The 22,849-nt window shown below is 42.1% G+C and overlaps 1 protein-coding gene across 9 annotated transcripts in view; it reads right to left on the reverse strand.

Annotated features, from left to right (window-relative positions):
- The window catches only part of NCOA1 (nuclear receptor coactivator 1), a 232,043-nt gene extending 217,570 nt beyond the window's left edge, over positions 1-14,473 (reverse strand). For 8 of the 9 annotated variants that reach the window (XM_087437068.1, XM_087437070.1, XM_087437071.1 and 5 more), the window contains exon 1: positions 14,126-14,473. The gene's annotated coding sequence lies outside the window, so the exon portion shown is untranslated. Of the gene's footprint in view, positions 1-13,061; positions 13,271-14,125 lie in introns of those variants that run through there. The other variant, XM_087437066.1, reaches the window with a different exon arrangement.
- Between the last annotated feature and the right edge of the window lie 8,376 nt (positions 14,474-22,849).

Below are 22,849 nucleotides of genomic sequence, written 5' to 3' on the forward strand. Positions count from 1 at the left end.
TTTCAGCTTAGCAACCCCAATGGGATGAGCCTATCCCTAGCCCAACACCTGTTCTTCACTCTCAAGGAAGGGCTCTGAATCTGCTTTGGTCATATGACTATCCTGCAGCAATCACTGTGTCCAAAGGAATAGAGCATTATAACAGACCAAACCTAGGTCACATGCCCACCCCTTGCTCAAGGGGGAAGACACTGCAATATGAAATGGGGATTATGGGGTGCTAGACCTAATTTAGGGTGGTAGCCTAAATTAACAGCTACCATACAATTCATGACAGAGATTTTCACCTTTTAACTCTATATACTTCCACTTCTTTGAATGTTACTAGAATATAGTCGTGTATTGTATACATATGGATTCGTTTTTAATTTAAAAAGGAAAACATTATTGGAATGCAGTCAGAAAGAAAGCCTCAGGTCTAAAAAGTTCAGGCTTGATGACTTTAGGAATAAAACTAGGGGGAAAAGATGCCTCACATATAAATAAGGATCTGGACTTCCTAGTCCTGCATACTTGGTCAACATTTTAACCACCACCCAACAGTCCTTATCAAACCAAGCATTAAAAGACAAACAAAAAAAATGGAGAAAACAGGTTTTAATTAATTAGCAATATGTTGATAAGAGGGAGGGGAAAGACCTCCAGGGACCCTAAGGAGAAATTTTATGAAATCCTCAGACCGCAAAAAGTCTCCAATAGCATCTGAAAGCCTTTTACACCCTCTCTCTCTTTTCTCACCCTATACTCTTACCAGCCAAACAATACACATAGAAAAGCTCTGGATCAGTTTTGAAGCCAAATCAACACTCTCTATTTATTTCAAATATCTACTCTAAAGATGGTAGCAAACCATCTAAAGTAAAACAATTTATAATACCTACCCCTAAAGTAGAGACATTACTAAAATTTCTCCTTTAATTGTCCCAAGGGCTACCATTCAACACTACAAATTCTTTTCACAAAAAATTTAGTAACAAAAATCCCTATTTAGACTGACACACACAAAGAATTCCTCTTTACTTCAATGACTCCAAGCAGGGCCTACCAATTCTGGTATTCGTCTCTCTAAAGAAAGCCAATTTTGGGGGCCGCCCCGGTGGCACAAGCAGTTAAGTGCGCACGCTCTGCTTGGCGGCCTGGGGTTTGCTGGTTCAGATCCCAGGTGCGCGTCGACGCATTGCTTGGCAAGCCACGCTGTGGCAGCGTCCCATATAACGTGGAGGAAGATGGGCACAGATGTTAGCCCAGGGCCAATCTTCCTCAGCAAAAAAAGAGGAAGACTGGCAGATGTTAGCACAGGGCTGATCTCCTCACAAAAAGAAAAAAGAAAAAAAAGAAAGCCAATTTTGCTATGGTGAGGCAAAGACATTTACTACTCACCAAACATTCATTTCTTGCCCACATTTCCTAGCCCCTTAAGCAGTGCCCTGTGACTACTTTTGGCCTATGGGCTATAAGAGGAAGTGATGTGAGTCACTTCAGGGCCAAAGGCACAGTAACCAAGGAGGCTCCATGTTCCAGATTAAGCACCAAACGTACTTTATTATTTTGTTCCATGGGACCATGCTATAAGCATCATTCCAAAGCCTACAAATCTAATTCAAATTCCACTTCCCCCAGGAAACCTACCCAGACCATGCTAGGTTTCTGGCATCATCAGTAACACATTTATGTATGTATACCGTGGGGAAAGCACTACAAAGGCATTGTGACACTGCCACATAACTAATAAATGGCCTCTACTCTCCATAATTTACAACGTGGTTGGTGGGAAAGGACACCTGTAAAAACAGAAACAAGTAACCATGATAATAAATAAATTTCAAGTGAGTGCTAAAAAATAGTAAGTGCTATAGGAGTTTCCACATATCTCAGTTAGCAGCTAATACTAGTTAGTTATATACTCCATATGACATCTTTTATATTATTTTTTAATTCATGTATTTAAAGCAAATAAGACTCCCTATAGAGATTATAATCTCCTTGAAGGGCAGGAATCCTAAAATATAATAACCTCATGGTTCTCCTAGATTACCATTCAAAAGAGTATTCAATAAAAATTCATCTTTTATTGAGAAGAAAGTGTTGAAAAATTAAAACAGAAGTGTAGTAATCCTCAGACATTAGGAATTTGTGTCCCTAGTACGGCTAAGGAGACAGAGGAGGGAACACAAGTTTCCATAGCAGGTGGAGCTTGACACTGGAGAACAATGAGTCACCAAGCTACCTCAGACTTGTGAACATAACCCTTAACAGTCAGCTTCTTATGCTGCAGGACTACATGCTCTCTGAACAATATCTGATTTCCAATTCAATTTCTCAAATACCCTGAAACCAGTAAAGAGAATCCCTAGATATTATGTATGAGTATTCCAGGTACACATACAAAAAAGGTCTACTTCTCTCAGTACGTTAATAAGTAGCATTATGATTAATCAATGCGACCCACCAAATATTTTAATATCTACATGTGTAAGACACTGCAGAGGACAAAATATAAAATATGTCCCCCTTTTGCCACTCTCATACCCTAATACGGAAGACAGAACACATGAAAACAAAAAATTCCACACAGTACAAGTACACAGTACAAGGCAGTATAAAGTGTCAAGTGAATAACAAGGAAAATAAATACTAAAAGAGTTCATTGAAGGAAGAGATTATTTTCAAATTTTATAGTCTGAACACTTAATAAGCAAGGTGGAATCTGAGCTGAGCTTTAAAGGATAGGTAGAATTTCAAGAGGTATAGACCAGGACAAGGGAGAACATTCCAAGGAAAGGAATATATAAAGGGGTGGAAACAGAGAAGCCCAAGGGATGTTTAGGAGACAGTAAAATGACAATTTCATTTCAAACAGTTTATTGGGGGAGACAGTGGGAAATGAGACCAGAAAAGCGGGTTGGTGCCAGACACTGGAAAGCTTTAAATGACAGACTAAGGAACAAATTTATCTTGACAGTAATGAGGAGCCATTGAAGGTTTTTAAGCAAAGTACCACAATGAAAATAAAAATTAGGATGATCATTCCAAAACAAAATTTAGGACAGACTGAAGAAGGAATTCACTGGGGACAGTGAGACCACTTTGGATACTATCACAATAATTAGGCCTAAATTAGAATGAAGGCAGTGAGAAGAAAAAGGAACATATCTAAGGAGCTGACAGAACTTGGAAAGTGTTTTTAGCATCTGTCAAATCAGACCCTAAGGACTCTAGAAAGCTGAGATTCAGATGCTAGAAAGAGGTTAAAAGCACAGCAACTGTGAATTCCAGCCTACCCAGCAGGGTTTCCCTATACCTGAACTGATACTGGGCTCTTCTAGGCATATATGCATTCCCATCTCCACACTCATACAAAACGTCCACCCTTCTGGGGGCGGGGGGTTAGAGGGACAGAGGTGAGAAATGATAGATAAAAGCAGCCAAGTGATGAAGGCCAGGTAGCTGTGCAACAAATAGATAGAACTCTAATATCTATAAAGGCCAAAGGCATTACAATCACATCCAATGCAAAATGGAAAAACAGACTGCAAATCCAGTCATCCTGCGGGCTTGAGTGATGACATCAGATACATCCATTCAATTTGGCAAGAGGGTAAGACTGGATGAATGGAGTTACTGAGGTCCCAGTCCTTAATAACAGAGGTTCTTAAACTTTGGGGAAGCCATGAACCCTTTTCTTTTTATTTTTTTGTGAGGAGGATCAGCCGTGAGCTAATATGCATGCCAAACCTCTTTTTGCTGAGGAAGACCAGCCCTGGACTAACATCTGTGCCCATCTTCCTCCACTTTATATGGGACGCTGCCACAGCATGGCCTGGCAAGCGGTGCACACGTGCGCGCCCGGGATCCAAACCCGGGCCACCCGCAGCAGAGCGCGCACACTTAACCGCTAGGCCACGAGGCCGGCCCAGAAGCCATGCACCCTTTTGGGAATTTGGTAAAAGCTCCAGACCCTCTTCCCAGAGAAATGCATAGACTCACAAAATTTTCAGATTTTCAGACAGTCCCCCTAAAGCCTATCTAGAGACTCTTAGTCCATGAACTCCAAGGGTTCTTAGGTAAAAACACTTGCTAGAAAACAGTTACAACCAGTTTCATCATAGACCCCACAGTTAAAAAGTTTTTAAATAGAAAGTGATATATGTATATTTATTTATAATTTATATACATTGCACACTAGACCAATAAACTATGTACCTTGTAAAGCATACAAAAAATGGAAATGTAAAAGAATGACATTTATTATAATAAAATAAACCATTTTTAAACATTTTAATGATTGATGACACAGCTTTGTGCTCTTTCTAATAAATACTGTTATTAATAACACTCTTTTCGGTGAGAGTAATATGAACATGGTTTGTTATCTTTTCATTTCGCTTTCACATTTTGTAATACAGCAACTTGAAAGTCTGGTTCTAAATTCAGTTCATCCTTATAATAAATAACTATTTTATTTGGTTTAAATGGCTATCACAACCAAAAAACATACTTTACAAAGATGAGTAAAACCGAAGGGAAGAACTGCATCACTTGCTGCACTGAATAAAACATGATATTCAATTTTCAATCCCATTCACCATTTATGCAAAGGTTTTTGCTAAAATTCAGCTAGTGCATTTCCATATTTCCTGATGACAATCAGTTGTTCTTACTAACTAATCAGATGGTATTGCCTTCTTATATTTTCAGCAGATGGGCTTACAACCACTAAACCACTTCTTTTACAAGCTTTTTATATATGTTAGAAAATTTTGTTTCCAAGTTTAAGTGTACCTATAAAAACGTTCTTAAAGTTAACATACATCATTTTCAGCAATTAAATCCAATAATGATGGAAATAATTCAAATATACATTTTCAATAACCTCTCTCCATAACACGGAATTTTATTTTGTTTTGAAAGTAGTCACTTTTTGAGTCACCGTTAAGAACTTACCATCATCCCAAAGGGACAGATTAAGTGTGTTTATTTTTCATACATATCTGCTAGGTAGCATGCTATTCACAGCCACTTGTCACAGAAAATGTCAGCAAATTTGAGACGTGGTTTTTGTGAAAGAAAAATGAGTGAGTCATCTTTAAGTTAGACAATTCTTAAGTCCTGTGCCTCAAGATGACCAGTTAACCTCTATGAAATATTATACAAAAGATCTGCATGGTGACTCCCCACTGCAATACAAAGTATGTTAAGAGTCTACTACTTAAAATAATAAATTTAAAAATCCAATTACCCAGGCCCCTATAAAACATCACAACAGGGCCGGCCCCGTGGCTTGGCGGTTAAGTGCATGCACTGTGCTGCCGGCGGCCCGGGTTCGGATCCCGGGTGCGCACCGACGCACCGCTCCTCTGGCCATGCTGGGGCCGCGTCCCACATACGGCAACTAGAAGGATGTGCAGCTATGACAGACAACTAACTGCTGGGGCTTTGGGGGAAAAATAAATAAATAAAAAATCTTAAAAAAAATAAAATAAAATAAAATAAAACATCACAACAGACTGAAAGTAAAGAAACTTCCTTATAGACCTCTAATATTTCTCCCATTTCCCAGATAATTTTATGTAAACCCTACTGTAGAGACCACTGCTCTAAATGTGCCTGAGCTCCCAAGGGTCAAAGCTCTCTATTAGTGCCTTCAAACCAATTTCCCTTGCATGCTATCAAAGTTTCAAGGAGTTATCTTTAAAGGTACTCGAATTATACTGTATCCATCACTGAATTACTACCAGTTTGGCAAAAGACACAAGTGCAGCACATTCTGTGACACCAGTTGTCTTCAACACTGTTCCCTCAGTGTAATGTTGGCTAGTGGTTCAAATAATAGACAGGGCTGGAACAAGGTCCAAGACTCTTCATGACATATCCTGCCTTAAATCCTTTTTGAAACATGGTAGGGCATAAATAAATCAGTAAAATAAATCATGAACTATATTGAGAGCCAGGGGCTTTCAACCTGCATGACTAACCTCACTTACATAGTGAGATATACTTATATTTGTACAAGGAGACATTTTTACACTTAGGAAACAAGTCCACTGCATCATCTTACAAATGCCAAATGATAACACACTTTAAAAAACAGCTACCGCTTTAAAAAAAAAAAGTGTAAGCCAGCAAAAAAGATTTTGTACTAACTTCTACCAAAAAAACACATAGTCTGTTCTCAAATATACATAAAAATGAGTGAAGAAGTTCCCAGTGTGGTAAGCCTTACATATGGAATGATTTCAAAAACTATGAAAATATAAAATTTGGGGTGTAAAACCTGCCAAAAAAAGCTCCACGTAAATTTGGAAAACTGACATTTCTCCTTTTCATCCAGATCTACAGCCTTCACTGCTCCCCACCACCTCCTTCCGCTACAATCCCTCAATGTCTTCCTACTGCACTAAGAGCACCTGGGTCCCTCTCCCACTTCAGCTGTGCCACATTCCTCCTTGCACTTTCCCCCTTCATTACTCCCTAAATAACCCCCAGCTTTTCTGTCCTTTCATCTTTGCTATTTAATTTTCCTGAATATACTGCTCTCCTCACCCTCACTCACACAGAAATCATCCCCTGCCTTGAAGGTTCTTGTCCACCACCAAGTCCTCCATGAAACCTGCCCTGAGCCCTCTCAAATGAAAATAACTGCTCCCCCTCCTGAATCCTCAAAGCACTCTTTCAGTACCTCTCTCATGGCACTCACCACATTCAATTAGTATTACAGGTATTGATGTGTTTGTCTTATCATCTCTCTTCGGTCATAATCTCCTTAAGAATAGGATCTATATCTTATCATTTAACTTCCCTATCTCTTAACAACACAGCACCTTTAACAAAGTAGGTACTCATTTAACTATGTCTTGAATGAATGACTGAATGGCTACTTAGAAATTCAATTACAGACTTTCTGTACCATCGGGAATGGAGAGGGAGGTATGACTTAGACTTTGCAGAACAAATAACTTTGCCCTGGTTTCCTCCAAACAAACTCACCACAGTAAAGCCCGTATTTCACGTACAGGTGCTTTCAAAAAGCAAGGACATTTCATCCTTCAGCTATCCAGCCAAATATGGTGTGATATCTTTATATATACACACATACACTCACAACAGAATACCTTTTACTGTTAATCAAATCTGTGCTTGATAATAAAAGCACACAAATATTTTAACCATATAGTCAAACTAAAAATTTAAGATGTAATACATTTGGGCCGACCCCGTGGCTTAGCGGTTAAGTGCGCGCACTCCACTGCTGGCAGCCCAGGTTCAGATCCTGGGCGCGCACCGACGCACCGCTTGTCCGGCCATGCTGAGGCCGCGTCCCACATACAGCAACTAGAAGGATGTGCAACTATGACATACAACTATGTACTGGGGCTTTGAGGGGAAAATAAATAAATAAATAAAAATCTTTAAAAAAAAAAAAAACACGTAACACATTAAATCTATCAGAATAAGATCAACCATTCAAAATACAAGTAGAAACACAGAGAATGACCAAGCAATTTATTTCAAATAAAAAAAAAATACGCTAAGCTTTAGCTATTTAAATACTAACAAAACTTGAGAGGCAGAATTTTACTGCTAAGAATCCAAAACCAACTATTCAAAGATAAGCTTACCTAGACAGAAGCACCAAAGAATCAACATTACTAAAGTACAAAGGTGAGATCAGAAACAGCACAAAAATCTTAAAGTGACACTTTCATTAAGTAACTGGTATATATGGCTCCCAGGTCACCAGAAAGCCAGGAGATTGCAGGAGTCTCCACTGCACATGTACAGAACAGAGAGTCCAGAAAGGAAAAGAGGGCTGCGAGGTGGCCAAATGTGGTGAACATGCCTGGAAAGAAGCCAATTTAAAGGTATGCTTGTGATTTCAGGTCAGAAGACCTGGACTCAAATGTCATCCCTAATACCTACAAGCTGTACAATCTTACACCAGCCACTTAACCTCCCTGAGCCTTGTTTCCTCGTTTATAAAATGTAATATGTAGAGCAAGCAGAGTACCTGAGTACAGTGTGTCTCAGAGACAGCACTCAATAAATATTTGCTGACTCTGAATGAGGGCCATACAAGAAAAGCAGACATTTCTCTCCAGGCACTTTTGTAGTTTTTGAGAGAGCCACCTTAATTAATTCCTGATTAATACCTTATTACAATATTTGACAGTCAATTTTTGCCAAAAAATAAAAACACTCTCTTACACCCAGCTTACACATTACTCAAAAGCTTACTAGAGTTCTTAAAATTTAAAATCTTTTTGTAAGAACTTTCAAATACAAAAAGCAACTCTCACAAAAAAAGCTTAGAAGCCAAATACCTGGGTTCTCACCCAAGTAATGCCACTAAATACATGAACCATGAAAAGGACTATTTTTTCCTAGCCTTAGTCTTCTCATCTGTAATATTAAGGAGGTTGTCCTAAATTACCATTAAAGCCCATTTACTCTAAATGTTGTGGTTCATGCCATCTCAAGGATTTTTCGATCTAATTAAGAAAACCAATTCAATATACACTAAAAAGAGAATCTCTTTCAAAAAAAAAAAGAAAGGAAAAAAGAAATTTATTATACAGAACTGAGTAAATGACGCTAAGGGAGTGCTAAAAATCAAGCTTTCCAGAGAACATACCAGCTTTGACTCTGTTTTTGAAGGTCAAGAGATAAAAGAAATACAATTTAAATAAAGAAAATGATGGGGCCGGCCCGGTGGTGCAAGCAGTTAAGTATGCACGCTCTGCTGTGGTGGCCCGGGGTTCGCCAGTTCGGATCCTGGGTGCGCACCGACGCACTGCTTGGCAAGCCATGCTGTGGCAGCGTCCCATATAAAGTAGAGGAAGATGGGCATGGATGTTAGCCCAGGGCCAGTCTTCCTCAGCAAAAAAAAAAGAGGAGAACTGGCAGATGTTAGCTCAGGGCCAATCTTCCTCAGGAAGGAAGGAAGGAAGGGACGGAGGAAGGAAGGAAGGAAGAAAGAAAGAAAATGAAACATAAAATCAAAGAAGTAAGACATCTATGGGCGATATAATACTTTCTTCACTTGTGTAGCACTTTACAGTTTACAAAGCATTTCTGCATATGCCATCTGCAGTAAACTTTCTGGAATGAGAAATACAAGAACAGTTTAAATGATTTACATTTGATAAATGTGTCCACAGAGAATCTCCACTAAAAACAATAACATCAAAAAACATTTTAGAAAGGAATTCTTTCACCATGTATATGGAGGATGAATTAGAGAGGCAAACACATGCAGGCAAACAGCTATAAACCTACAAATCAGTATTTTAGCACAAGAAATGTGAAATCAGACCAATATGCTCATTTAATGATAAAGAAACTCAAGCCCACAGGGTTGATGTGATGCTCATTACTCTGTGTGCAAAATGACAGGAGGACCAGATTGTAGAACCAGAAATAACGGGGGAAATCCAAGAAACTACAGAGAAAAGAATCAGAGAAATTGGGGATGGATTAGATAGTGATGTGTTTAGGTTATGGAAATGTAAAAAAAAACATTATTAAAGTCTTTCTGTGTGCCAATTATTATGCTAGACGTATCTTGTTATTTAACAAGTTAATTTAAAGATCTCAACAATATGAGGGCAAGTACATTATTCCAATTTTAAACATGAAAACTTGAGGTTTAGTGTGGTTAAAAAAGTAGCCCAAGGTTACATCTACTAAGTATTTGGAAGAGCCAGGACACAATCCCCTGTCTGAAGTCGAGCCTCCATCTCCAAAAGAAGCTTAAAAATCACCTCAAAATTACAAGCCAGAAGGGCAAAAATGAAGTATCACTCTGGAAATATTGGATAATCCAGTGTTACTAGAATTCTGGTCCTGTTAATAGGTGCATTTCACCTCCGTGCTTGCACCTATTATTATCAGTCTGGTCTGTTCCCAACCATCAGGTCCAAGCCTTCTCAGTAAAGCCAAACTTCCGCGCCCTCCACACTGAAACATATTCATGGAGCAAGATTAGATCAAAATGTATCTAAGATGAGGGTGACTAGACTGATTAATTTCAAGTCTTCCACAACTCCTCAAGTGACTACAGCTTCTGTTTTGGCATAATCTATTTATCTTCAAAATATGATAACTATACTAAGCTTTTCTAAAAACCTGTCACTTCAAGGAGCCTCAAAAACACTGTGTTGCAGATGGGGGTACGGGGGAGGAAGCATGGATACAACAACCCACTCTACTTGCACTTCTAGAATTGGACTCATACGCTGGTGTCAGTGTTTTGTAATAATTTCTCTTATTCAACCTTGTATCCTGCAGAAATATAAAATAATCATTTCTCTACTCTATATTATTCCAAATACCGTGCTCCCACAAAACATTGTCTAGAACTAAATACAGGAAAACCCTGCACCTCCTTCTTAAACTAAGCAACCAAGAATGGTACCCAGTTGTCACTAGGCCATTTTATGACCTCTGACCCCATACGTTGAGAGAAAGGCACAACGTCTAACTCAAATATAAAGAAGGGAGGGGCCAGCCCGATGGCGTAGCGGTTAAGTGCACACGCTCCACTGTGGTGGCCTGGGGCTCACAGGTTCGGATCCCGGGTGCGCACCGATGCACCGTTGGTCAAGCCATGCTGTGGCAGCGTCCCACATAAAGTAGAGGAAGATGGGCAGGGATGTTAGCTCAGGGCCAATCTTCCTCAGCAAAAAGAGGAGGATTGGCATCAGATGTTAGCTCAGGGCTAATCTTCCTCACACAAAAAAATATGTATATAAAGAAGGGAGAAAGGAAGGCTTGAAATGACTAGACCTCACCTCCAATGGTAAGAAAAAAGGTCAGAGACCAAGGGGCCCATCCTCAGAGATCAATGACCAAGAGTTAAGCTACTGGTTAACCTGAGAGAAAAGCAATAAAGGAGTCCTTCCCTACAGTTTAGTCTATCCAAATGGGCAGCAAAGTTGTACAAGGTGGGGAGAAATTTGTACGGTTCTACAGCCCAGACTGGATATGGTGCTCTGTCATTCAACTCCTGAAACCCGAGTATTTCACCCTATCCCCTCTGTGCTGGATATTTGCAGATAATGTAAAAAGGAGCCGGCCACATATTTTTGGACCTCTGCCAGGAAAGCAGTTTATGGCCCTCTGAGAATTCCTGTAATTATCATATGTAGAAGGCAAAAATCACTGCCAAGATAATAACGAGCATCCTGGGGATCTCCTACGCCCCACGACAGGGGATTCTACTCGGTGGCGTGTGCTTGTATTGACCTCCTTCCTATATGTGCCCTAAAATGAAAGCTATGTTGTTCATATCGTTTAAGGCCAATCAATTCCACAAGATATGCAACATATTCAAACAATGTAGAGCCCTTGGGGGATAGCGAAAAAAAACCAAACTAAAGAACAGAAGTAGTATCCAGGAGAAGATACGTGAAATTGATGACAACAGAGAAGGGAGGGCTAAAACGTCCTTAAAAAACAATTATAAATCATATTGCGATATACCATCCAACAGAGAAAAGATTTTCAAGGAATGTCTAATATCCTCTCTTCCCCACTCCACCTTTGAGCACCTCTACACCATTCTCATCACTTACTCAACATTTAGCCCTGGTGAAGACCGATCACCGGATTAGCAGGATCAAGAGTACATGCAGAGAACCTTCCATCCTGGGAACAACATCTTTAAATTATTTAGGCTTGTTTACCACCATTCGCTACAGAGTAAAAATATGAAATTTTGCCAGCGCTTTCACAATATATACCAGTCAGCACCATAGCAACCCAATCCTCTGCCCACCAAAAGATTAACACATACATAGAAAACAGGAAATTCAACAAAAATTAAAGTTTGACCCTAGAGTCCCTCAACAGTTAAATGTCTTAAGTAGTAGCAGTATCTTTACATCACACCCACTTCATGCCACCCTTACAGCTTCCTGGCATGAGCAAATTCTTGGGATTATACAACCTGCTGCTTCTGTTTCCAGCCCAGATTTCTAGAAATGAAACCCTGGAATTGAGGGAGAAAGAAAAACAAATGTTGGCAGAAAGAGGGAGGAAAAGGCATTGTCTATATAATCCCAATTTAAGTGGAACAATCATCATTAGTCCCATCAAGCACTTTTTTTCAATAAAACCACTTACCAAAAAATGCAGATCTAAAATACTCCCTTGGCTTAAACCACACAAAAAGCAATTTAATAGACACAATCCTATAGATTTTCTCAGAAAGAAATGAGGAAGAGATTAACTATAAACTACGTAAGAGTCAAGTTTCGCACCTTAAAAATCAAACTTCATTGTGAGTTAAATGAGTGTAATAAATAAGCAGTGCAAAATGTCTACAAAAACCAAACCAAACACCTGTTCTTATATGCAGCTCCCCTGCATTTTCTCTCCAAACCATATATTCCCTTATCAGGTCCACTTTCTGATCCACTGTTCCCAAAGCATAAAGTCTTAATAAGAAATGGAGGGAAAACATTTCAGAGGCCAGTTCACAAAACCAAATTAGACCTTTCCACAAAGTACAGGAGATAAAATAGAAACGCTTCCAATTGTATCTAGTTTGTGACAAATAGCTGAGGGAATGCCTGTTTATTAAGCTGAATCAAACCCCCACTGCTACCTTTAACCCAAAACTATTTCTAGTTCAAGAACCAAAAGACCCAAGCAAATACTCTCTTTTCACATTATTCTCAACATGAAGAAATCTGACCCCCTTCCTACTACATCATAGCTTCTGTGAAACAGGCTGAGAGGCCCCTTTGGCCAGCTTTTTTTTTTTTTTGAGACTAACCGCCAACCAATTCCAGAAGAGACAAACCTCAAACAAGTTTAACCCTTGAAATCCATCCCTTCAGCAGTACAATGTAATCTAAGCTTCATCACAGCAACTTTTTACACAGACACTTGAAGATTTCTTATTCACTGAAGTGTAAGCCTCAGCCCTCACAAATCATCGCCACAGATTACTCCTGGCAGCAAGAGGGTGCTGGGACTGCAATTCACTCAAGAACCCTTCATTCACCATCATCATACTCGACATTAAAAATTCACCGTCTCCAAAGAAAAAATGTCACCTTCTCCACAAGGACATCTGCCTCTTCAACGCCTCTACGATGAACGAGGAGAGTCAAGCATGAAAGGCTAAAAGATCCTGCAGCTTAAAGTTTTCCTCCCCACCAAACTCTGCAGCCACAGCCCCGTGGACTGTCCTTGTCACACACACAGGCTTTATTGTCAAACCCTCCGTCTCTAACACCGTCAGCCGAGGCAGCGTCTGGCCCATGGGAGTGACCGTTTGAAAAAAAAAAAAAAACCCCACAGCTGGGTAGTAAGGACTAGGGACCCTCGGGTCCGGTTTCTCCATTTCTCTTCCAAAAGACCAGAGAGCGGCTCGAGTTCTGTCACTGACCATTAACCAATCCCACCTCCCAATCATCCAGTCCACACGTTTGCTCCCCTTCCGAGGGCCTTTCAGCAAAATCCTAGGAAGAGGACCAAACCCTAGCCGTACCATTAAAATCTCACTTATCAATCCCATTTCTACCTCCGACACCCCTCGTCGGGAGGAGAAAGCAAGTGCGCCGGGGTAAAGAGCAGCGCCGTCGAAGGCCGCGCTTACGGAAAGGCTGGCCACGGTCATCCCCATTTCGCAGTCCGGGCAAGCGAGACTCGGAGAGGTTACCCGGCTGGCCAAGGTCACCGCGCTCGCTGGGCCGAGGGGCGCCCGTGCCGACTTCCGGCTCCCCCTCTCGGCGGCGGGGAGCGCCGAAGGGCTCGGGGCGCCGCTCCCCACGCCGGGCCGCCGGCCGCGAGCCTCGCGCACCCTCCGCGGATGCTCGCCCTGTCCGCGCTAACTAGGGCGACCGGGAAAGGCGGCAGAGAAGGCGCCGCTGCAGCAATCGCCCTCCGCGGGCGCAGCCCCCAGCTGGTGCCCGTGACAGCTGCGACCTCCGCCCCCTCCAGCCGCGCGAGGCCGAGGGAGAACTCGGGGAAAGTGGGAGGGGAACCGCACCGAGAGAAAGGAGAGCGGGGGGCGGAGGGGCGCCAGCTGCTCCCCGCCCCCTAGGGCCTCGGCGGCCGCGCGGCTCGTGACAGCTGCACCCACTGGGAGGCTCGGCGCCCGCCGCCCGCCACTCACCTGCCGCCGCCGCCCCTGGGCCGCGCTGAGGGGCGCCGCGCTCGCCCGCGACCGTGGCGGCGCCGCCGCGGCCTCCGCCGCTCCTCGGGCCGGGAGCCCGCCGCCGCCGCCGCCGCGGCTCTCCGGCCCCCTCCTCCGGAGCAGGGGTCCCCCCGCAGGGGGATGCAGAACGAACCCTGCGCAGCCTCCGCTCGAGGGAGCAGCAGGGAACAGGGCAGCCGAGCACTCGAGGCCGAGGTCCAGCCGTCTGAAGGGAGGGCTCGGCGAATCGCGTCAGACTCCCGCTCGCCTGGCCTGAAGAACAGGCATTTCAGCCGCTCTCCGCGGCCGCCATGTTCTCCTCCTCCTCCTCCTCGGCCGCCGCCGCCGCCACCGCCCCCCGCTCGCGGCCCCGCCTCCTCCGCGCCCCGCCCCGCCGCCCCGCCCCGCCCGCCGCGCTGCCCCTGCTCGCTCGGCCCGGCCCGGCCGCGGCGACCCGGTGCCGCGGCCTCCGACGGCGCGCCGGCAGCGCGCCCCTCGCCGCCCGGGCCGCCGAGCGACGAGGCGCCCCGCGCCCTCTGCGGGCCGCAGGCTCGCGGGGGGGGGCCGCCGGGGTCCCGCCCCGGCCCGCGTCCTAACGAAGTGTGGGAAAGGAGGCCCGAACTCTTCCCCTCCCCTCGGGGCGTTCCTCTGACTGCTGCCGGGAAGCAGCCTCGAACCCCAGGGCGCTTTCTTCTAGGCAGCCGGCCTGCGGCCTCCCGCTGGTCTTATCTCTCTGAGAAGGTGGTGGAGCGGCGAGAGGCCCTGCGGACCCGGGAGGAGTCGGCTCTGGGCCCGTCCCTCCGCTGATTTGTGTATTACTTTGAGCGAGACACATCCCGCGGGCCTCGTTTTTTATTCTGTAAAATTGGGAGGTGGCTGCCTAGATGATTTCACAGGCTATTAGACAAGGGAAAAGAAAGATCATCTGCCCCCTTCGTTTTACAGATGAAAAGATCTGACTGACACGTCTGGCTCTGCAATTCTATGAATTACCCAAAATGTCTATCATTGACAGAGCTCTCCCCTCAAGGGAGCCCACACCTTTCTTCTTTTTTACCCGCTTTTTTTTATTCTATAATGGAAGTGCTACTTCCAAAAGTAGAGTGTTCCTTGTCACTAGAGGAATCAAACGGCTGCTGAACAGGCTTTCTGAGCCGTGATGGCCTTATCTGGAAAGCATCCCTCATTCCGAAGTCTGGCAGTATAATACCTATCTCTTTCCCCGGGTTTTCCTAAGGATGAATGAGTCACTGGCTGCGGAAGTGCTTTGTAAAGCAGACATCTATCCTTTCCTGCACTCTTATTCCCAGTTAGCTGTCTTCGCCCACCTCAGTCCCGTCCTGCTGCTGTCTCCCAACGTTTTCTGCTGTTTCTCTTCGAGTGTTTTCTACCCAAAACAACCTCTGTATATCCTTAAGCCCTTCATACATCTTCTAACTGAAACCCAACTTTGTCTTTTTTTTTATAATTTTATTTTTATTTATTTCCCCCCCCAAAGCCCTAGTAGATACTTGTATGTCATAGCTGCACATCCTTCTAGTTGCTGTATGTGGGATGCGGCCTCAGCATGGCCGGAGAAGCGGTGCCTCGGTTCCTGCCCTGGATCGGAACCGGGCGGCCAGTAGCGGAGCGTGCGCACTTAACCGATAAGCCATGGGGCCGGCCCCCCAACTTTGTCTTGAAAACACGAACCTCCCTGCCACCTCTCTGAGGCAGTGGGCAACTTCTTCCAGAGATAGGAACTCCATCCTGCCATCATTCACTGCGGTACCCTAGATCATCATCCCCTTCCTGTCCTGCTAGATAAAGCATTCTTTAGGCCACACCCCACATTCATTCATCTATTCATTCATTTCTGTACCTATTTATTCAACTGATTCTTGTCGAAGACCTATTACTGGGGCCCTAAACACATTTCATTAGCTCTTGCCATCACCTGGTTTAGCAGGACCTCTAGCTACCTGCAGTGTCCCTGTCCCCCAGTAAGAGCTGGAAATACCTATGAGTATGTATCTCTGGCATTCCCAGTTTAGTCCCCTTCTATAGTACCTACCTCCCAGTCCAGTCCAATGCAGACTGTGTGAAGGTGCCTACAAATAAGCCACTCGTACAAATAATGCTGTCTCCTGTTGGGCCTACATTCTAGCAACTGCTGATTGCCAAATCCAGTGGACACTTCAATCTTCCCATCATGTGGCCATTCTACAGACCTCGTTACTGCTAACTGCTTTTTGAAACTCTCCTCTCCTCCCCTGTTGTCTACATCATTCTCCCTTCTCTCTACCTGTTTTCTGTCCTTCCCTTTGCTAGCACTTTTCTTGGCTGCTCCTTTTCTACAAAGCCATGTAATGTTGGTATCCTCAAGGTTTTATTTCTTGCCTCTCCTCTCGCTTAGATTGACTTCCTTTGTTTCCACAGCTTCAACTGTTAGTAACATCTGCATCTCCTTCTTCCAACCACCGCCCCACCCCCACCCTGCCCCAACTCAGCAGCTCAGTGTCTTAATTAACTTTAAAACATCCTCAGGGCATGCACTGCTGAGATTTTGTTGAATGATGAATGAAACTTAAGGTATTATTTATATTGCCATAACTATCCATAGATGCTAGAGAAAGAACTCTTTTTCTAGGGTGATACTCCTTCTTAAGTAAGACCCTTTCACTTTTTTCTTCCTCTACAAATCAAAATCACTTGCCAAAACAGTTATAACCCACTTTTTTTATTTTGTTAAAATACACAAACATAAAATTTACCATCTTAAAAACATTTTTAAGTGTAAGTTCGGTGGTATTAAATACATTCACATTTTTGTACAGCCACCACCACCATCAATCCCATAACTCTTTTCATTTTGTAAAGCTGAAACTCTATACCTATTAAACAATAACTCCTCATTCTCCCCTCCCCCCAGCCCCTGGCAACCACCATTATACTTTCTGTCTCTATGATTTTCACTAAGTACCTCATATAAGTGGAATCATGCACTATTTGTCTTTTTGTGACTGACTTTTTTCAATTAGTGTAATGTCCATCCACATTGTAGCATATTGCAGAATTTCCCTCCTTTTTAAGGCTGAATAATATTCCATTGTATATATGTACCACATTTTCCTTATCCATTCATCCATCGATGTACACTTGGGTTGCTTCCACATTTTAGCTATTGTGAATAATGCTGCAATGAACATGGGTATACAAATATCTCTTTGAGACCACGCTTTTAATTCTTTTGAGTATGTACCCAGAAGTGGAATTGCTTCTGGTAATGGTAATTCTATTTTTAATTTTTTTGAGGAAACTCCATACTGTTTTCCACAGCAGCTGTACCATTTTACATTCCCACCAACAGTGCACAAAGGTTTCATTTCTCCACATCCTCACCAACACTTGTTGTTTTCTGTTTTTTTGATAGTAGCCATGCTAATGGGTATAAGGTGGTATCTCATTGTAGTTTGTTTTGTTTTTTGCTGAGGAAGATTAGCCCTGGGCTAACATCTGTGCCAATCTTCCTCCATGTTTTTTGTATGTCAGACACGGCTACAACATGGCTGGTTAGTGGAGTAAGTCTGCACCCAGGATTTGAACCTGCAAACCTGGGCCATTGAGGCAGAGCGTGTGGAACTTTGACCACTGGACCATGGGGCCAGGCCCTATTGTAGTTTTGATTTGCATTTCCCTAATGATTAGTGATGTTGAGCATCTTTTCATGAGCTTGTAACCCATTTTTATTTCTCCCAATTAGTCTTCTCCTAGGTCATTTTCAACACCTCTCTGGCTCCATCTACTTTTCCTAAATGGTCCCACTTCCTTAACTTCAACTAACCCCCCAGGAATAATTAATACAGGGGCAAAAGATTTATTAGTTAGATTTACTTCCTGAATCTCACAGCAGCCTTTCTGGAATCCATTTACTTTAGCTGTTTAAGTGAAAGTTCTTTTATGCCCAAAGGACAATGCCAATCAACAAGTGGGACTGACTCCAATTAAGTGAAAGTGCTTTGAAGAGATTTTTTAAATGAAAATGTAAGACATTTAACTTTTATAGCCCAAATAGATCTGGTTTTAGTCCAGGTCCTATTGCCCCCATACATTAATAATAATCCTTTGGTAGAATAGAAACATACTAGTTATGTGACTAGAATCTATAACATACCTGTTGAATTTTCTCCAAAGCATAACAGATTCCCAGGTCTATAAAACATCTGGCTAGTGTACAGGAAATCACTCCAGTTACTGAAGCAAGAAATGATTTAACATTGAGACTCCTATTTTCAAATAGTTTTTTGTTTTGTAATAATGAAACAAATTCATAAGAGAGTCAAACAATAAAGAAAAGTACAGAGAAGTAAAAAACAAACTCTAGTGAGCCAGAGAAAAACATAGTGAACACCTTTCCACACACATCAACGGTATATTTGCACCCATAAATACAGCAAGCTATTCAGTTTTACTTAATAGAATCACATTGTAAATGCTTGTTGCTAATCTGATGTCTTTTACTGTACAATATATTTTTATCATTAAAATGACTGAATACTCTTGCATTGTATTTTTTTTTTTTTTTTTTTTTTTTGCCATTTAATTAACCACCCCCTTACTGAAAACCATTTACATTGTTTCTGGGGTTTTTTGTGTGTGTGTGTGTGAGGAAGATTAGCCTTGAGCTAGCATCTGTTGGCAATCCTCCTCTTTTTGCTAAAGACGACTGGCCCTGGGCTAACATCCATGCCCATCTTCCTCCACTTTATATGGGACACCGCCACAGCATGGCTTGACCAGCGGTGCGACAGTGCACGCCCGGGATCCAAACCCTATGCGGCCGCAGGGCAGCACGCGCACTTAACGGCCACACCACCTGGCCGGCCCCTGTTTCTGGCTTTTTGTTTGTATGTTTATTTTTGTAATTAATGCTGTAATTCTAATGCATGCCTCTATGCACAATTTGAAAATTATTTTATTAGGTTGAATTCCTAGATTAATTGCTGGCTCAAAGGGTACATGCTTAATTTTTTTTTTACTACATATTTGCCAAACTGACCTCCAGAAAAATTGTTCCAATCTATGGTGTTGCATACAGTGCGTGAGCCTTCCGCTTCCCCACAAAATGAATTTTGTCAGTTTTCCTTTGACTAGTCTTTAATTTCTACATTAGCTTGAAGTATAGACATTAAGAAGACTAGGTTTAGAGTTAGGCAGACCCGGGTTTGAAATGGCTCTGCCACTTACTACCTGTGTGACCTTGAACAAACCACTTTAAACACCTCCAACCCTCAGTGTCCTCATCTGTAAAACAGGATGCTAGCAAAGGATTGTTGCAAAGATTAAATAAAATAACGTAAGCAAAGCACTTAGTATAGTGTTTAGTATTTAGGATTGCCCATGAGAAAGTAAAAATTAGCTCAAACTAAGAAGGTAAAAATCTGCCCAGCTGTTCATCAGGCTGGAAGAATAGGCACAGATAAAGCCAGCTGCACAGTTAACAGGATGCAGTGTCCCCTGAGGACATACTGCAGCTGTAAAGTGTCAAAATAGCCGCCTTCTTTGAGTGACTACTGCTTTCCTACTCACTGAGAAACTTTGTTCTCTACAATCATAGACATCAGAAACTTTGGTGTTGGTAATTATATCAGTAAGAATGAAGCATCTGTCTCTTGCCTGGAGAATTTAAGGCCTTTTGATAGAGGTGTGGCCTTGATTTACAACCCAGGCCCAGAGTTTTAGATAAGGAGTTTTTTGGACAAACATTCTACATCTTAACTTTATTGCTTCCAAAGCAACAGGCCTCTGGGTCCACTCTGCAGTCTAGACTGCATGTTGACCCCTTTATACACAGCTGTGCTTTACTTTGAGCCTTTCAAAATACTGCTTTATTTAAATTGTATCTAAATTCTGCTAAAGGTTACTAGTTACTATCTTGTAGCGCCTGGTATTAAGGAGAAGTAGGTATTACATAAACATTGTTTCATTTGGAGCATCTTATAAATTTCTTTTTAACAATTTCAAAATATTATTTATTAAATTAGCTATTGTTCAGTGAACTGAATGGTTTTTGCCTCAAAGGATACTGGTTTTGAATTACGTTTCTTAGAGTTTCTTTCAGTTCTAGTACCCCCTATGCTGTTATTTGAGTGGTAAAACTTTTTGCCCAGAAAGTTGATTCTTTTTAAGTCAAATAAATAACTTACTATATCATAGTGTTCCATTATCAAATGAAAGGATTTCTGATCTCTTTGCCAGGTCTTGTTGAATCGTTGCTGTAACTTTATTCCTACACATTATGCAGCAGTTATTTTCTAAAATATTCTTAGGTTCTACTCTAGTTAATTCATTTTCAGAGTTAAGTACTTAGCAACATCATCTTGCTTCCTGCTTGGTGAATTCTCCAGTGATGTATGCAGTTCCAGTGTGTCTTGACCCAATGGCAGTGTGGGTCGACCATGTTTAAAAGACAATCTTCCAGGGCTGGCTTGGTGGCACAAGCAGTTAAGTGCGTGCGCTCCGCTGTGGTGGCCTGGGGTTCGCCGGTTCGGATTGCGGGTGCGCACCCACGCACTGCGTGGCAAGCCATGCTGTGATGCCATCCCATATAAAGTGGAGGAGGATGGGCACGGATGTTACCCCAGGGCCAGTCTTCCTCAGCAAAAAAAAAAAAGAGGAGGATTGGCAGATGTTAGCACAGGGCTGATCTCCTCACAAAAAAAAAAAAAGATAATCTTCTTGTCCTGAATGACCACTTCACACTGTTAGTCTCAACAACTATCCTGTTTCTCCTAAGGTGGACATTACTTGCACATACTAATCTTAACTAAGGGAGATGAAGTTACCATAAATTTCCTTTGGTTTTTAAATCTGAATTTGGGGGATTATATGCTCTATGATGGACATTTTGGTTATTTTTAATTTTTCACTACTAAAAACACACTGCAATGAATGCTTTCTTGCACACTTCTAAGATGACAATATCATCTATTTTCCCAAGCATTAATGATATAAAACACAGGTGTGCCTCCCTAACATAAGTAGGCTTCAAGCAGACTTGCTATAGCAGCTGATTCCACTTTCGAAGTCCAAATGCCAAAGCCAGTTGCACACATGGGAGGACCAGGTTGGCGGTGGCCCGTGTGTGTGCTTCAAGAAGTGCCAGACGTACTCCACCCCAAAGCTTACCATGGTGCCTGCCGTGTCAACCACAGAGATTCATTACTTTGGGTTTGTAACTTGCTATCTCAGGATGATCCTTTAAACGAATAATTTCTCCTTGATTATGGTTATTGTAGAAAATTGAGAACATACAGAGAAGTTGATAAATGAAAATAGAAATTACCTGTAGCTCTCGACTCAGACAACACTACAGTGAACATTTTGGTATTTCCTTCCTTTCCTTTTATATACATGAAATTGAAAAGATGATCTTTTTTAAAACTGTTTTGTTATTCATCTAAGCAGCTTTATAGTAAAAGAAATCTGATGAATATTAATTCCAAGCATTTCTTTAAATTTACTTCTACTTCCTTCATTCATTCAATAAACATTACTAAATGCCTACTATATGCAAGACATTGAGCTAGACACAGATTAGTGATCTAGAACATTTTATCAGTGTGTACCAATTCACATATTTTTACAAATCAATAAGCAGATGTAATCAGTGAATAAACTATTTTATGTTCTAGTTTTCTTTTTCAACATTATTTCCTATAGATTTGTATATGTACCTCAAACTTCTTGGGTTTTAAGGGTTGTATAATATTCAATTGTATTGATATCACCATTCCCTGTTATTGTCAATTTAGGGTGTTTCCTCCTCACTCTTGCTTTTGGATTCTTTCTTTGGACTTAAATCCTCAGAAGAGGTTATCAAATCAAAGGGCATATTGTTACTTATTGAGCAATCTCATTTTAGAATTCAAACACTTATAGGAAGAGGAACAAGTTACATGTGCCTTAGATTTCTCATGAATCCAATCAAGCAGATGAATTTTATTAAAAAACAAAATTCAACTCAGTAAATTTGAAGATGTAATTGGCTTTATTAGGCAGTTCATGAATTGGGCAGCATCCCGTCTAGCAGTGGAGAGATACTCCAAGGGGTTGTACAAAATGGAAGGTTTTTATAGGAAAAAGGGTGAGGCAAGGGAGTTATTAGAAAAGAAAAGAAAGGGTTACTTTTAGGCCAAGACATCTTCTTTTTTGGGGGGAAGGGAATGGCAAGGGTTTTATCACGCAGACTGCCTCTTCTTCCTCTGGGGAATAGAGAGGACCCACAGGACAGATTACCTTATTGGTGCTGACCAGAAAATTCCAGACTGGTTGATTAAGATTACACTTCTGCAGAAGGTCCAACTGCAATTAAGTCAGGTATTAAATCTAGTTTTAGTGTCATTGGCTTTAGCACAAGTGACGCCATTTTGGGCTCATGGTTTTTCTCTTTAACAATCCCCCCTTTTGATCAGAATCTCAGTTTGACTGACAGATGTGATCAAAAATTAAGGCATTAGTGCCACTCTAAGCTATTGCTCTGTAGTCCTCACAGCTTTGTTGACCCTTGATGTGGTATCCACAGGTCATGATGTTTCGCTCAGTCCCCATGACACTTACAGTTCATGGCTCCAGGTTCATAATCATTCCCTTCGCTTCATTCCAGTCTTAGGGAAATCATTTGCTTGGTAGTTAGTGGCTACAAACATGCATTTAAGGCTTTTG

This window comes from Ceratotherium simum, chromosome 11 (assembly GCF_057802395.1).
Source record: "Ceratotherium simum simum isolate JZ-2026a chromosome 11, ASM5780239v1, whole genome shotgun sequence".
Classification (NCBI taxonomy): Eukaryota; Metazoa; Chordata; class Mammalia; order Perissodactyla; family Rhinocerotidae; genus Ceratotherium; species Ceratotherium simum.